We start from the raw sequence: 15,343 nt of genomic DNA, 5'->3' as shown, positions 1-15,343 counted from the left end.
TTATCATTTTATGACTAAGAAAGCATTTTGAGTTCAAGGATTTATTTTTTGAAAAAGTTTTAACAAAACCTTTTAAACAAAGAAGGGACGATCATCTGTGTGTAAGAGTTAAGTGACCATTCTGTTTCATGCCCTGGGTGACACATAGTAGGTTCTCAAGTAAATATTTAGCTTGGCTGGTTGAATTTTCTTCATAGCTTGCTTCAATGATGTTGATGTTTCTGATGACTTTAAAAAAGGACATTTCAGAGATGTTCCTACATAAGCAAACAAATTGGATTTCTCATTTAAATGATCTGGAAAGTAAACGATTTTCCCACATTATATACAGTTCATTATATATATATTGTTTAGCCCTTAAAATGATTTTCTTCCTAAACTCTTTATAAAATTGATTCTTTTTTTGTGAAAAAGTTTCAGAAAAATAAGCTTGAGTTCTAAGTTCTAAAAAAGCTTCCTTTCAGAAGTGATTGGAGTGCCACATGTATTGTGTCTATTATGACATTGTAATGAATAAGCGGAAGGGTGGTCACTTTATTGACTTTTGATTTGACTTTTTTTTTTTTCAGATTTAATCCCATGGTTTCACTTGCTTTCATACAGATAAAGAGCTCTACTCATTTTTGCCTATGAAAGTGCATTGGTGAGATTTTACGAACATGAGAGGGGAAATCGCAGCATTTTGAGACCTGAGGCGAAGCTCTCAAAGAATGGAAAAGTTTGTCCTGTCCTAATTGGTTCAGCCAGGCATAACCCCAACCTTCTGCTGGCAGTGTTCCAGAACTGAAAATCATCTTTCCCTTTTCTGACATCAGCCATTAATGACATTGAGATATTTTATGACATCACACTAACTTGCAAGGGTTGCAAGGAATATTTTGTTGGACATAAGAAGTGATCTTGGCTTATGTATTCATCTTTAGTCTTGACTGAGCCTGATCAAATGCTAAGGGCTTATCTTCCCTTGATAAATGTGGTGCAGGGACCAATTTACCACCAGGGAAGCCCAGGGAATAGCTTGTGGGTTTTATAATGAGACAAAGGGCACTCATCAATATTATTGGATGGCGAACATAAGACCCAAAGAACGAGAAGGAGGAAAAGAGGAGGAAGAAGAGGAGTCAATTGAATTTCCTTCCATATTACCAAGATTGAGCACTGTTTCTATGGAAAACCACCTTAAATAACAAAAGTGGCCTTGTCCAGGATGTATGAATGGGGCTTATTGTGTGATTGAAATTTCTTTTCATCTTAACAGCTGTGGCATTAAAAAGCATATAATGGAGTAGTTACCATACATTTTTACCACCAAGTCAAGTATTGCACTTCATACGTCGAAAACATTTATCACTTAATGAATCATGTTTTTTGTTTGTTTGTTTATTTTAAGTAGACATCACTACCCAGCGCTGAGCCAAATATGGGGCTTGAGCTCACCACCCTGAGATCAAGACCTGGAGCTGAGATCTAGAATTGGACGCTCAACTGACTGAGCCACACAGGTGCCCCTAATGAATTATGTTTACATATAATGAACAATAAGTCATTTTTTATGTGAAAAGCAAGAGGCACAAGCTACTTGCTTTTTCCTTGACTCTATCCAAAATATGCTATCTGAGATGTTTTCAAATGGTGTAATTAACGTAGGTCACTGCGGTCTCAGGGAAATACTGATAGACTATTCCTTTAATAAAATGAAATACACAAATCCATAAAGAAGCATGGACAGAAATTATTTCTCTAATAATGTGAAACAGAATGGCAATCATAACTAACTGGTTAGAACTTGTTAATTGCCTATAATTTGTTTAATCAAATCATCGACCATCTCTTTATAGATTTAATGAGACCTATAGGGCATATTGGAAGGATATATTGGTACAAAGGTTTTCTGGGTCAGTAGATGCTTTAATGCAATATTTTTGCTGTCATGGTAATGAATTGGCAAATACAAACTGTGCTTTAGTTGGATTATTTGAAATCCCCTAAACCAGACCTGAGTGGGACATAATCCTAAAGACATTTGACAACATGGTTTAAAGACCCAATGATGAAATTTGGTTCCCAGAGTGCTACTCCTCATATTTCCTGTTTGTTTTATGCACAGCTACTTTCTGATCTTCCTAATATGCTTGAAGTAAGACAACTGGTTATATCTATCTTTAAGCATAATGTGCAATAGATGTCACTTGGCTATATAGTAGCCAAGTTCGTGTGAAGTGTGCTGATATTATTTGAAATTTGAAAGCAGTGTTTCAGGTTGTCCTGTTATAATTAAAAAGAGCATTGATTGCCATGGTCAAGAATGACAGCCACATTCTACAAAACACTGGAAAGAAAGAATCAGGGTCTCCTATTCAGCGAAAGAGTCATTTGTCCTAGAAAAGCTCAACATTTCTCTTGGATGATTTCAAAGACAGATGCTTCCATCCCTATAATCCAAAATTGTAAAAGTATATTTTGCATTTCATACTGTAAATTTATTGTAGCTCAAGTATCTCTGGGAAGGGAGAGTAGAAGGAACATCTCTCTTGGTCTTTGTGTACCTACATAACACTTTGCACTTAGTTGGTTCTCAATCATTGATCATTTGTTGTGACTTAATCTGCTGCTTTAGTAAAATTCCTCTATGGTTTTTTACTACCCATCGAACTGATGAAACATCAAATCAAGAAGAAAGAAAATAGGCTTAAGAAACATTAGGGGTTGTGGGATAACACTGAAAAACTTAATTAGAATATATATATATAAATCAGTGGTTCTCAAATTTTTTGGTGTCAAGGTTCCTTGACCCTCTTAAAAATTACTAAGAACCCCAGGGTGTTTTTTCTCTAAATGTGTTGTGTACGTGATACTTATTCTACTAGAAGCTAAGAAAGGCTCATTAAAAATAACCACAACAAATCTATTGTACACTGAAAAACCATATGTCTTATGAAAAATAACTATTTCCAAAACAAAATGAGTGAGAAGAATGATCTTATTTTATATTTTTATACATCTCTTTAAAGAAAATATCTGAATTCTCAAGTCTGCTTCTGAGCTCTGTCTGTGTGGCCTCATACTCACATGTAGCAGGGGAAGGAGAAGAATTCTGATCCCCCTGAAAGGATCTTGGAGACTCTGGAGTTCATCAGACCACACTTGGAGAACTGCTGGCATACTTAACAGCAGAATTTCAAGTGTGAACACCATAGTGAGAAATCATGCAAAACTTGATCTACTTGGGGGTGTCAGAGTGGCTCTGTCAGTTAAGTGTCTGTCTTGGGCTCGGGTTATGATCCCAGGATCCTGGGGTCAAGTCCCACATTGGGTTCCCTGCTCAGCAGCGAGTCTGCTTCCTCTGCTCCTCTCTCCTGCTGTGCTCTCTCTCTCAAATAAATAATTAAATTCTAAAAAAAACAAAAAACAAACAAACAAAAAAAAAACAACAAACTTGCTCTACCTGTCCACAGGATTGTTATTGGCTTCATAGGTCAATAGAGTTTTGTACAATTATATGATATGGTTCTCCTGATTAGCTCCTGGAAGGTTTGTTTTTGCCTATAGTTGCATTCACAAAACTTAGGTTAATTTTGCCAACCACTTGTCCTCCAGCTAAAGAAACAGACTGATCCTTAGAAGATATTACCATCTGTACTTACCATTGTGTTAATTATCGTCCTGCAATCTCCAGAAATGTTTGTTGGTCTATCATTTTAGAAAATGACACAGCTACATTGGCCCCACAGCTAAGATTTTCCTCCCCACTGACACCTCTGCCCTGATGAACTGATGTCGATTTGTCTCACTCTTCACCTCACTGTTGTGATAGATGATGATGAGTGGGTTGATATATAGTTGAGTCTGGTTACATATGATCAGGATAGTGAAATCCCAGAGGTAACTATTCAGTTTATAGATAGTTTTATGAAGACACTCTTCAGACCTTATCTATTGCCTTGAAACGGAAGCATCAAAAAATGTCAGTTATACTTGGGGATTGGAAGTCCCAGGGCTTGCCACCAATGGAGCAGGTTGCAAATCTTATAATGATTTTGTCAACATTTACTGATGAAAATTGTTTTCTTTAATTTACCTACTGCTCAGCTCACTGTAATGCAAAAGGCCCTAGAGAATTGTATGTACACATACATAGCTTTCATGGTATTGGAGATTCTAAAAAGGTTTTGGAAAACCTAAAAGTGTAAAAGAAAGAATAGAAATGTTAGACTGTATATATCACAATTTCTAAAGCAAATTTCCTTTATCCAATAGAATTATGAACCAATTCTATAGGATAATGCCAATTCTAAGTGGCAATCTGCCTTTTGAGATATGGAATTTAATCTTAGGTACTCAGTACATAATTGTTGAACAAATGAATGTATTAGTTGATTAGCTATAAAGTGAAGTTTCTTTGTTCTACAGAGTCTGTGAAGGTGGAAATAAAACTGGTCTGTAACTTGTGTAGTTCACCAGAGAGTTGTTTTTGTTTCGACTATCATTTTTAAATCAGAAGATATTTAATGGTGATTCTATGGAGAGCTATTTCTTTGAATATTTCATAATGGCAGTTATGTTGTTTGGCAGACTTCTACTGAATATCTGCTCTACCTCTCATGTGCCAGACACTGCTTTGGAGCTACCAAAGTAAAGAAAGATAAGGGAAAGTCCAGTCCCTTATTTTCTAGACTCCAGAGGCTCATGGGTCTAGGAGAGAGGTCAGCAATGGGAGAAGTGCTGTAAAAGAGGCAGGCATAAAGCACTCTGGGAAAACAAAGGACAATATGCTCGTCTTCCCTGGCAGGTCAAGGAAGACTTTCTAGAAGGAGAAATGTGGTAACTGAATCTTGGCACAGAGGAGCCAAGCAATAAAACCCTATATATATAACCCTATACAAGGTTTACTCTTGGATCTATCTGTCAGAATAAACCACGGGCTTAGAGTGAAGAAATATCTTTGGAGCATCAGTCAGAACTCATTTGTAAATGGCAGAAACCTAATACCACCTTGTTCATGCAAAAAGAGAATGTATTGGCTCATAGAGTGGGAAGTCTAGTTTCAGGGAAACTTTATTCAAAGATTTAAAGGTCCTCGGTGGGCTCTTGCTTTCTCCTTTTGGCCCTGCTTGTTGCTCTTATTTTTTTCTACTTCAGATAGGTTTTCTGCTCATAACAGAGGAGATAGCTATCAACAGTCTCTCATTCACATCTATCTACCTCTTGACCAAGAGGCTTCAGTTCAAACAACCTCAGTGATAGACCCCTACTGTCATTGGCCCATTCCCATGGTGGAGGCTTTGAGTATTTGATTTGCAGTTTGAGCAAAGTTGCATTAGACTGGGGGAGGAGCACTGCTCTGAAGAAATGACTGGGATATGTGTGGTGGTGCAGAAGGTGGGGTGGCTAAACAAAGAGCAATTGCCCACAACACGAGACAAATTTGATTTAATTGCCTTGAATTTGGCAAGGATCTTTCTTAGCATTGGGACTGGTTTTTCCCCAAGTTTATTTACACATTTACCTAAATAGTCTTATGTTTTTCCAGGTTTTTTAGAAGCTTTTGTGTTTTTTTCAAAAAATTTTTTAGAGGCTTTTGTTTTATTTCAGGAAGTATAACCCTCTCAAGGAAGATAGCAGCTGAGAGCTTTCTTTAAGGGTTTATACAAATCATGGCATAACTCAAACACTTTTATGCAGCTAAGGTTTGGTCGAGCAAACAAGACAAGAAATTCCAGCAGGCGGGATATGTGAAAGAGGGAGACAGTGGTTCTTCTCATTCGCTCTTCTGCCCTGGTGAAGATGGCAAGGAGTGTTCTTGTGGATGTTTGATGACTAGATGTTGGACTCTCTGTTCCCCTCATCAGTGACTGTCTCATCTCATACAAAGCCCAGATTGTGGGTCTTTCATTACCCAAGTGATAGAATGTCCAGAGAAAGAGAGAGATCAAGGAGTAGGCTGGGCTGGGTACCCAGGGTCCAGCTAAAAGAGGAAGTCCATAATCACTGGAAATAATAAGCTGGAGATGACTGTAGATCATAGAATTCTTCTCAAGGAGGATGCTCAATGGGTAGAAGCTCTTGAGGCAAGGGTAAGGCTTATTATTATTATTTTTTTAAGGGTAAGGCTTAGATAGTGGCTAAACAGTGTTCAAAAGGGTGAATCTGGTTAACTGCACAGCTCTGCATTTGCTGAATGAGGATGTGAATTTGGAGGCTGGAGATTTCACAGTGCTCAGCTTCTCACCTGGATAAATACTGACCAAATATTTACAGAGTATTAGTTTGAGACACCGGGTCATTAACCTTTCTGAAGCACTCACATGGCTCAGGCAAACCACGTACAGTTCTGATCCAGGGCCACTTCCTGTTTGGGTGCCATTTGTAAAATTATTAGTACCGCAGTTGGTTATGGGGCCCTTGTTTACTGGGCATTCATTCCCATGGTGTACTCAGGAAAACAAACCAAGCCTTCCCTTACCTGGCATTTTCATTAAAAGTTCCTGACAGCGTTCTTTAATTTGTGACTTTAGAAAACAACTAAAGTAATTACCTGCAAATACTAAAAACAACACAGGGTTGGGACTATTAATTTGGGGATATAAACACAACTAATTGCATGTGACTTTTGCAAGCATAATCTTGTTTAACTGCTGATGCTTTCTCTCTAGGGTGGGACCTTTTATCGATGGCTGGTCAGAATCTGAAGTCCTTTCAGATTGGTATTGTGCTCTTCTTGGGTGCCATTTTGTCCTTGTCATTTATTCCCAAGCGTTGTGTCTTCTCTAACTCATAAAGAACTAAAATAATTATAATAGGATAATGATTTGCCACCTTTTTTACTGTTATTGCCATTCCTGTTTTTTTTTTTTTTTTAATGCACTCCACAGGTCTGGAGGTTGCATTACTCTATATTTGACTTTAATTTTCTTAGGTGTGTTTCTTGTTTTGAGTTCTTGTGCTGTTTTTAAGGCTGTATTTTCTTTTTGGTGATCTATGCTAATGGCTGCTCTTAGGTGTTCTGAAACTGCTAAGATAGTGGCTTTTCAAACTTTTTTGACCACAACCCACAGAAATTCGTTTTACATTGTGCCCAGTACACACATTCACATATAACTGAAACACAAGTTTCTTAGAACAATACCACCCTTATTGCAAATGGTGCAGTCTATTCTATTCTATTCTATTCTATTCTATTCTATTCTATTCTATTCTATTCTTTCATCCCATTTCTAAGGACACATCTCATAAAGCCCCAAGTTGAGGGACTGGGTGGATGATGTCATTTCCTCTAGGTAGGCTGACAATATCTGTGGTCTCCCAGTGATTCAACTGACTCCTTTCTACTCACCAGACTGGAAGGGATTATTTATATATTCCTTGGGAGAAGGTGGTTAATCAGTTAGAGATGCCATTTGAAAGACAGTTTCCCAGAAAAGTAGGACTCAAATAGGTTAGTTCTCTTTACTCTTTTCCAAATTGTTTTTCTCACCGCTGAACTCATAGGTGACCTTTTAGAGTCAAACGCTATTTGCTCAATATTATTCTGATAATCATCAGAGCAGCTCATTATTATTCAAATATAGTTGTACTGATGTATCAATTGTTTACAAAAACATCATTATGATCAACAAAAATTGGTTTCAAGTGGTTAGTCAACAAACAGTTCTCAGTCCTATTTGCCTCTGGCCAGATTTATAAACGTGATAGCTTCTTGAAAGTTTGTATGTTTTTCTTCAGCTTTTTCATACTTGTCAAAGGTCAATGTTATCAGTTGTTTGAGTTTCATTATGTCTAAGGTGATTAGAGAAACTCTCCAGATCCCTCTGTGGCAGGGACTGCTAATGCCCACCCAAAGCGCATCCCCCTTTTCCTTAGCAAAAGAATTTTGATTTTGTCCAGAGTAGCAATGAGTCCAGCTAAAAACATTCATTTCCTCAGCCTCCCTTGCATCTGGGTTGGTCACATGATATGATTCTGGTCAATGAGGCACAAACTGAGGATTTCTGGGAAGAGTTTTTGCTTTCCTGAGGCAGGAACTACTATGTCATGCCCCTCCTGCTTGGAACATGGAAATTCCTGGATGTTTAGCAGTCATCTTGCACACAAGGTAACAAATATCAGGATGAGGATCTACAAGCTAAATGTCATTGCACAGATCTGTAGAAAAGTCTGGATCCCTAATGGCAGCACAGAGCTGTGGCACCAGCTGTGGATGGTCCTCTTGCAGATTTCTGGTTATATGAGGAAGACATTAAGGCCTTAATTTTTAATGTATATATAAAAGCTTGTTGGCTTTATTTTATAGAGCAGTTTTAAGTTCATAGAAACTTCCCATATGCTCCCTGCCCTTGTACATGCACAACTCCCTACACTATCAACAGTCCCCACCAGGTGGTATGCTTCTTGTGGTTGATGAACCTACCCTGACACGTCATCATCACCCAGAGTCCATAGTTTACATTAGGGGCACTCTGGGTGTTGTACATTCTGTGGGTTTGGGCAAATTTAAAATAACATATATCCACCATTACATTATCCTACAGAGTCGTTTCACTGCCCTAAACCCCCAACTTTTTATGCCAGATTTTTCTGTGGCCTGTAATCAAGTGACTACATAACCAATTTCCTTTATGATTTTTAGGTTTCTGTATTTATCTTATTCTTTGATGGAAATTTGATAACTACAATTACTATGATGACCATTGCAATGTCACTAATTAGAGCCAAAGCTATTTTACAGAGTAATTACTAATGAAAGTGCATCAATGTCTTTCTCTATAACATTCAAGTGAGAGAAGCTCCCTTTCCAAACTATCCCAACAGGGTTAAATGCTTTGAGAGTTATTAGTCTGTCATTTTTTGACTTGCCTCCAAAAATTAAATAGCAATGACTGCATGGAGAGTAGGGCTAAAACAAGTGATTACCTGATCTAGAAATAGCATTTTCAATCTTTAATGGGTCATTTTAGATAGACTGTCCACCATCAAGTTCAGATAGTTTTTGGGAGTGTCCTGGGTCTGAACAGGTAAGCAAGAGATTCTATGAGGTTGAGCTTGTCTCAAGATTTAAAGATTTTATTCAGGGTAAGGGAAGCCATTTTATGATAGCTTTCCTTAGAACACTTTTGAGGCTGCTTCTGTTTGAAAGGAGTGGAAAAAAAAAGGGTGAGTGGTGGTGTAAGAAACCTTAGTCAAACCTTTGTTTCTGCCACTTGCCCTTTGGGACCTCAAGATAGAACTTTTCAGAGAAATGTGTCTTGATTTTTCTACTCCTCGGATGCATTAGTTTTTGTTTTTGTTTTTTTATGATGGGTAAGGATAAGTCAAGTTAAATAGTGTATAACAGTGACGTCCAAGAGAATTATAATGTGAGCCACATTGTAATTTAAATTTTCTGATAGTCACATTAAAAAGGCAACATAAAACAGTTGAACTTAATTATAATAATGTATTTTATTTAACAGGACACAACCAACATATCATTATAACATGTAATGAATCACCATAAAAATTATTCATAGATATTTACATTGTTTTGGACATTGAACCCTATGTATATTTTATTTTATTTTATTTTATTTTATTTTATTTTATTTTATATTTTATTTTTGAACCCTATGTATATTTTATAGTCATGGCACGTCTCACTTTGGACTAACCACATTTCAAATACTCCAACCCATGTGACTACACAATTGATAAGCAAGTCATTTTTATTTTCCAAAAAAGGAATTTCTGCTAAAGCTATGGAGAGCTTGCATATTTAGGAGTTCCTGACTTGGGAAGGTAATTGTGGTATCTTAACAGTTTCTATTGCTTAATGCACTTTTGTAACAGAGTGGCTTATAGGACACAGTGATTTCCTTCCTGTTACTGTAACCCTATCTTTATTTTCTCTGCAGTACAATTAAGATTGTGCCTATTAGTCTTCCTCAAATTAATGAGATGCTCCCTTTCGCCCCTAGATTAGATATGAATCTTTCCTTGGACAGTCATTTTGTGTTCAGATGAAAGAGTAAGTTGCTTCCCCCCAACCCCGCCTTAAAAATAAATAATTTCTGAGCATATGACAATGGCTGTCATACTTACCCTTGTGAGAGTAAATATTTGAAAGTCACATGGAAGAGTTGATGTTTACAAGCCAGATAATGTCCACCACCTATTAAAATCTGCACAGTTAAGGCAGAAACATGATTTTATAACATTTTCCTCCAGTTTGTGCTGAACCAAATCTTGAAAGAAACTCAAAGCATTTTACACATAGCACATAGTTTATAGTGCAGTGAGCCTGAGGGAAATTCAGAGCATAAACATGACACATGTCTTTTTTTTTAAAAAAAAAGATTTTATTTATATGAGAGAGAGAGAAAGAGAGACAAGGAACAGGGGGAGGGACAGAGGAAGAGGGAGAAAGAGACTCCCCGCTGAGCAGGGAGCCTGACATGGGATCCCAGGACTCTGGGATCATGATCTAAGTTGAAGGCAGATCTTCACCGAATGAGTCACCCAGGTGCCCCATGGCACACATCTTTTACAGAAGAAACTTCCATTTTGCTGAATCTTTATTAAGTTTTTAAATAAAGATTTTTAAAATTTATTTATTTGGGAGAGAGAGAAAGGGAAGGAGAGAGAGAGAATCTCAAGCAGACTCTGTGTGGAGTATGGAGGCCGATGCAGGGCTTCATCTTATGACCCTGAGATCACGACCTGAGCACAAATCAAGAGTCAGATGCCCAACTGTCTGAAGCACCCAGGTGCCCCATGTTTCCATCATTTTTTAGTGTTGTCTAGATGCCAAAGGTCTCCATCAGTAAGAAGAAGAGAAAGTCCCTCCACCAGGTCAGTGTTATAGAATAGAATGAACACAGTACGGCTGAAGAAGACCTTGATTTTTTTTTTTTTTTAAGACCTTGATTTTGACTCCCATGCTGGCACTTTCTAGCTATGTGACTTTAGGCAAGTCCTTTCACCTCCTCCATGTATAAAATAATGGTAGAATAATGAAATGCTATCTGCCACAAAGCTGAACACTTGGAAGACAGATCCCACCTTTCTTTTGGGCATCTCCAGTACTTCACATCAATCCTTGAAATGCAATGATTGAGCAGATCTATTTTCTGAGTGAACATACCAAGTGAAATGTTTTGTGTAAAATTATAGGTAACTTTTGAACAAAACTGGTTTGAACTGTGTGGATCCCCTTATACACGGATTTTTTTGAAACAGTACCATAAATGCATTTTCTCTTCCTTATGATTTTTTAAATGACATTTTCTTTTCTCTAGCTTACTTTATTGGGAGAATATGGAGTATAATACATATAACATACACACTATGTGTCCATCAACTTTTTTTTCATGGGTAAGGCTTCTGATCCACAATAGGCTATTAGTAGTTAAGTTTTGGGTGATTCGAAAGTTATATGCTGATATTCAACTATGTGTGGGTGGCTGGTGCCCTTACCCCCCACTTTGTTCAAGCATCAACTGTACTTGTAAACTTCAAAATGTTATACTATTGTATTTTCCTTACTTTGTTTCTCTCTAAGGTCACTCCTATGAGGCAGGTCAAAAACAACAAATAGGGAGTTTTGTGCTCTTAAGAGAGAACAAAACTTTAAGAGAGAAACAGAAAAATAAAATGGTTTTGAAATTGGGGTTATCTTATTACCTAAGCCTTTGATTATAATAGTGTGGAGAGAAATCTGGGGTAAGGAATATGGTTTATGGTCATATTTCATACACTGAGAAGAAATGGTTTGCTTCTTGGAGTATGTATGCTTTCATTTAAGACTACATGAAAAAGAAGCTTATTGGATAAATGCCTTTTTAGAATGTTCATATAACAACTGAATTAGTAACCCAACCTAAGTTGGCAATATGGACTCTTAGAAATCCTTGGGGGACCCACATTAATGAGTAGATAAGAGTGATTTGTTGTTAGCACATTCATTGTTTCCATTCTACACTGGACATCAGTCATTTGGCCCATTTTTCAAAGACCCACTTGAATTGTCTGAACCTATGAACTTCCTGAAAGTCTAGCCACCAAACTCCATTAGGAGAGTCAATGACCGCTCAACTAAAGGGTATTTATTTTGTTCCTTCCCTCAGTGCAAGTCTCCTCCAACCAAGACTAACAGATGAATTTCCTTTCAAGAGGCCATGGACAAGAAAATTTCGTGCCACCGTGAGATAATTATTCTAATTGGTTAAAATCACTTTGGAATTTGCTTGTCTTCTTATTAGTATAGAGACCAGACTGGAGCTTCATTAAGAAAATTGTGTTAAAATTCAGACAGGCATCAGGATGGACTGTGTCTTTGTATAGCAAACTCTTTACAGATAACTCAAATAATAGTGTATATGAGAAGACAAGTTTGTTTCAAGTATCTAAAGTATTGTGCAAGGTGATCCATACAGAGACACAATGACAGATTAACTACAAATCTCTCCCCTTTATTGATCAAAATGGGTTCCTTAAGGACTTGCAACAGAAATCATCCCAGCTTAGTTTGATTGCCTCTTGAACTTGAAATTAATAAAATGGCACTTAAAAAAAAAAAGTCACCCTTGGAGACATCCATAATTAATGACTTATTTCCTGACATACTACAGAATTTATCCAAAGTAAGCCTTTATTGTGATCTTTAATACAAGGTGCCAGAGGTATAGGCCAGAGACAAAGAGCCCATCTTACCATATCTGTGTATATGGGTCTATTCTAGAAAGAAAGTTTGACAACATAGGCTTCTCAGTGTGTGAGAAGAAGAGCAACAGCTGCTGGTTACTGGTTAGTGGCTAATTTTGGTACACCAAACAGTTTATTTGGTACTTTATGTGTGTGATGATGATGAAGATGAAACTTGCCATTTATTGAGTATATTCCAAGTATGAGCATTTTACTAAAAGCTGCAAGAGCCATTTAAGGTAAAATTCTTATTCCCGTTTTACAGATGAAGAGAGGCTTTGAAGAAAAATTCACTGCTCAAGATCAAAATCTAGTGAACCGTAAATCTGAAATTTGAATCAAGGTGAGCCACTGCACTGCAGAGATGTCACACTAGAACAAGCTAAGGTCCATTTCTGTCCCTGAATCCATACTTCGTATATAACTTAAATGTAACTCCAATTCTTCATCTTCTTGTTCTCATTTTGAGATGAACTTGACTTTAGCTTGGAAATGACACTGCATTTATAATGATATCCAGCCATCTAAACTATGTCTGACCCATAGTAGATGCAAAAGAATTATTTGTTAAATGAATATTCAGCCACATTTTGGGGTAGTGGCCAGCCATGGGTGAGAAGAATGTGCATTGAAGACCATCAGGAACAAGTATCATAATTAAAAGCAAACTGTTGTCATTATTTTAAATAATCCATTGCATTTCCTGGGGAAGGCCTGGCTAAGCAAGGGGCAAATTGCAAATATCATTAGGAAATTATTCATAGTAAGCAAAGGAATATACTTAAGGAATGAGGCGCTGTGTGTTTTTCCATTTGGTGATAGACAAAAATCAGTATCTAGGCTTCTCATTTAGAATTCACTGAAATGAAAACATAATCCCAGTTAATTACTGTTCCCTAAGGTATCTGGTTGCACAATGTTTTATAAAATTAAAAGCTGTTAAGCACACATGAAAAAAGCCCAAAACTTACTTTAGATGCAAAACATTAAACAAAAAAAAAAAAGAGAAAGAAAATGAAGAAGGAAAAAAGAAAAAAACCAAACCCAAGTTAGCTCCTTGAATTCTTGTTATGTACGCCTGAATGATCTGGGACCACAGAATGGGTGAGAGTTTGGGGCTATTAGAAGATTTCTTAGGCCTGATTTCCACTTAAAGGACTAAGTTGAACAAGAGGACCCAAAGAAGCAACTCTGAGGGTGAGTTTGTCATTTTGACCACTCAACTTGCCTGTCTTCCGGCTGATTTTAAAATTAGGAAGAGATACCCCACAGAGGCACAGTCGGATTTCACTCAGAGCAGACCGAGGCTTCTAGGTCTTCTTATTTCATGGTTATTTCTCTGAGGAATGAATGTGGGGCTTTTGGATTCATTAAGAGGTGGGTTAACGATCCTAACAGGAATGACCTTAGGATTATTAGGAAGCAAAATATATAGTTCAGTTTTTCCGAACAATGTGTTCAGAACACACATGTCTGCACACCAATCTTTCTTATTTGTGTTCAGTCTACGTCAAGATGTATTCCTAGAGAAATGAATGGGGATTTGGGGTGAAGATGTCTGATTCAGGTTTTGCCTGAATGTTTCATAAACCCATTTGATTAATTTAGTCAAGCAGTCAACTCAGTTCGATGGAAGAAAGATCAGTGGAACTGAACAGGACTTCATTTGTTCTACATCTCTGGGGACATGGGTGACATTTTGAAGATACCACTTGAGGTTTGGTCTTGCTTATGCTTGTCCTATGAGGTGGCAGGGAGTTGTTGGGTCCCAATGCCTAGAAGTGTGCTATGGCTGAGCCTATCAGCAACTGGCTTTGTGACCTTGGATAAGTCACTTCACCTCTCTGAGCCAGTTTCCCCCATTTGTAGGGCACATGCAGTTGGCTGAGCTCCAGGATCACTTCCCACTTCCAATGTGTGATAGCTCTGGATGGCTGGGATTCTGTGAAAACAAAACAAAACAAAACAAAACAAAACAAAACAAAAAAACTAGGAAACCTGATAGGATACATGTGGTTCATGAAATGCAGTGATTCACCGGTGAAAAATGAAGACAGTAGAGCTACAATTCATCTAAATTACCTCCTTTGGGAGTATTTTTGCTAGTATATTTTCACTTGTAGCACTGTGATCTGAGGAGGAACCATATGTTGATTGAAGGAAACAGAATTTTGGGCATATGTTTTCACCCAGAATTTTTGACGAGTAGGACTTTTACTTAAGTTAGCATTTTACATGTTTGAATTTGAGAAGACGAAAACATCGAGTATTCACCACCTCCACTGCCAGCAATAAAACATTCTGTCATTGTGAAACAGAAGCAAGATCACAGCTTCCTTGTGTTCATTCTGCCGCGTGAAGACTCACACTGTGTTCCTCTTTCCATGGGATGTAGAGGAGAGGTCCAAGGCTTTGTGGCCAAGAACTTATGTTGGACTCCTGACTCCATCTATTGCTAATTTTCTTTTCTCATCTAAAATATGCTTATAGGGATCCCTGGGTGGCTCAGCAGTTTAGCGCCTGCCTTTGGCCCAGGGCGCGATCCTGGAGACCTGGGATCGAATCCCACATCGGGCTCCCGGTGCATGGAGCCTGCTTCTCCCTCTCCCTCTGCCTATGTCTCTGCCTCTGTCTCTCTCTCTCTGTGTGACTATCATAAATAAATAAA

The 15,343-nt window shown here is 37.7% G+C and overlaps 1 long non-coding RNA gene across 1 annotated transcript; it reads left to right on the top strand.

Moving 5' to 3' along the window:
- The first annotated feature begins 852 nt into the window (after window positions 1-852).
- LOC111094528 lies at window positions 853-13,333 on the top strand. The gene is made up of 4 exons (XR_005354955.1): window positions 853-1,209; window positions 1,394-1,502; window positions 12,099-12,174; window positions 12,941-13,333. It is a non-coding gene; the product is annotated as an uncharacterized LOC111094528 (long non-coding RNA).
- The last annotated feature ends 2,010 nt before the right edge of the window (window positions 13,334-15,343 follow it).

Source organism: Canis lupus, chromosome 2 (assembly GCF_011100685.1).
Source record: "Canis lupus familiaris isolate Mischka breed German Shepherd chromosome 2, alternate assembly UU_Cfam_GSD_1.0, whole genome shotgun sequence".
In the NCBI taxonomy this organism is placed as follows: Eukaryota; Metazoa; Chordata; class Mammalia; order Carnivora; family Canidae; genus Canis; species Canis lupus.
Note: the sequence above shows the minus strand (reverse complement) of the source record. Positions and strands in the feature narration are given on the sequence as shown.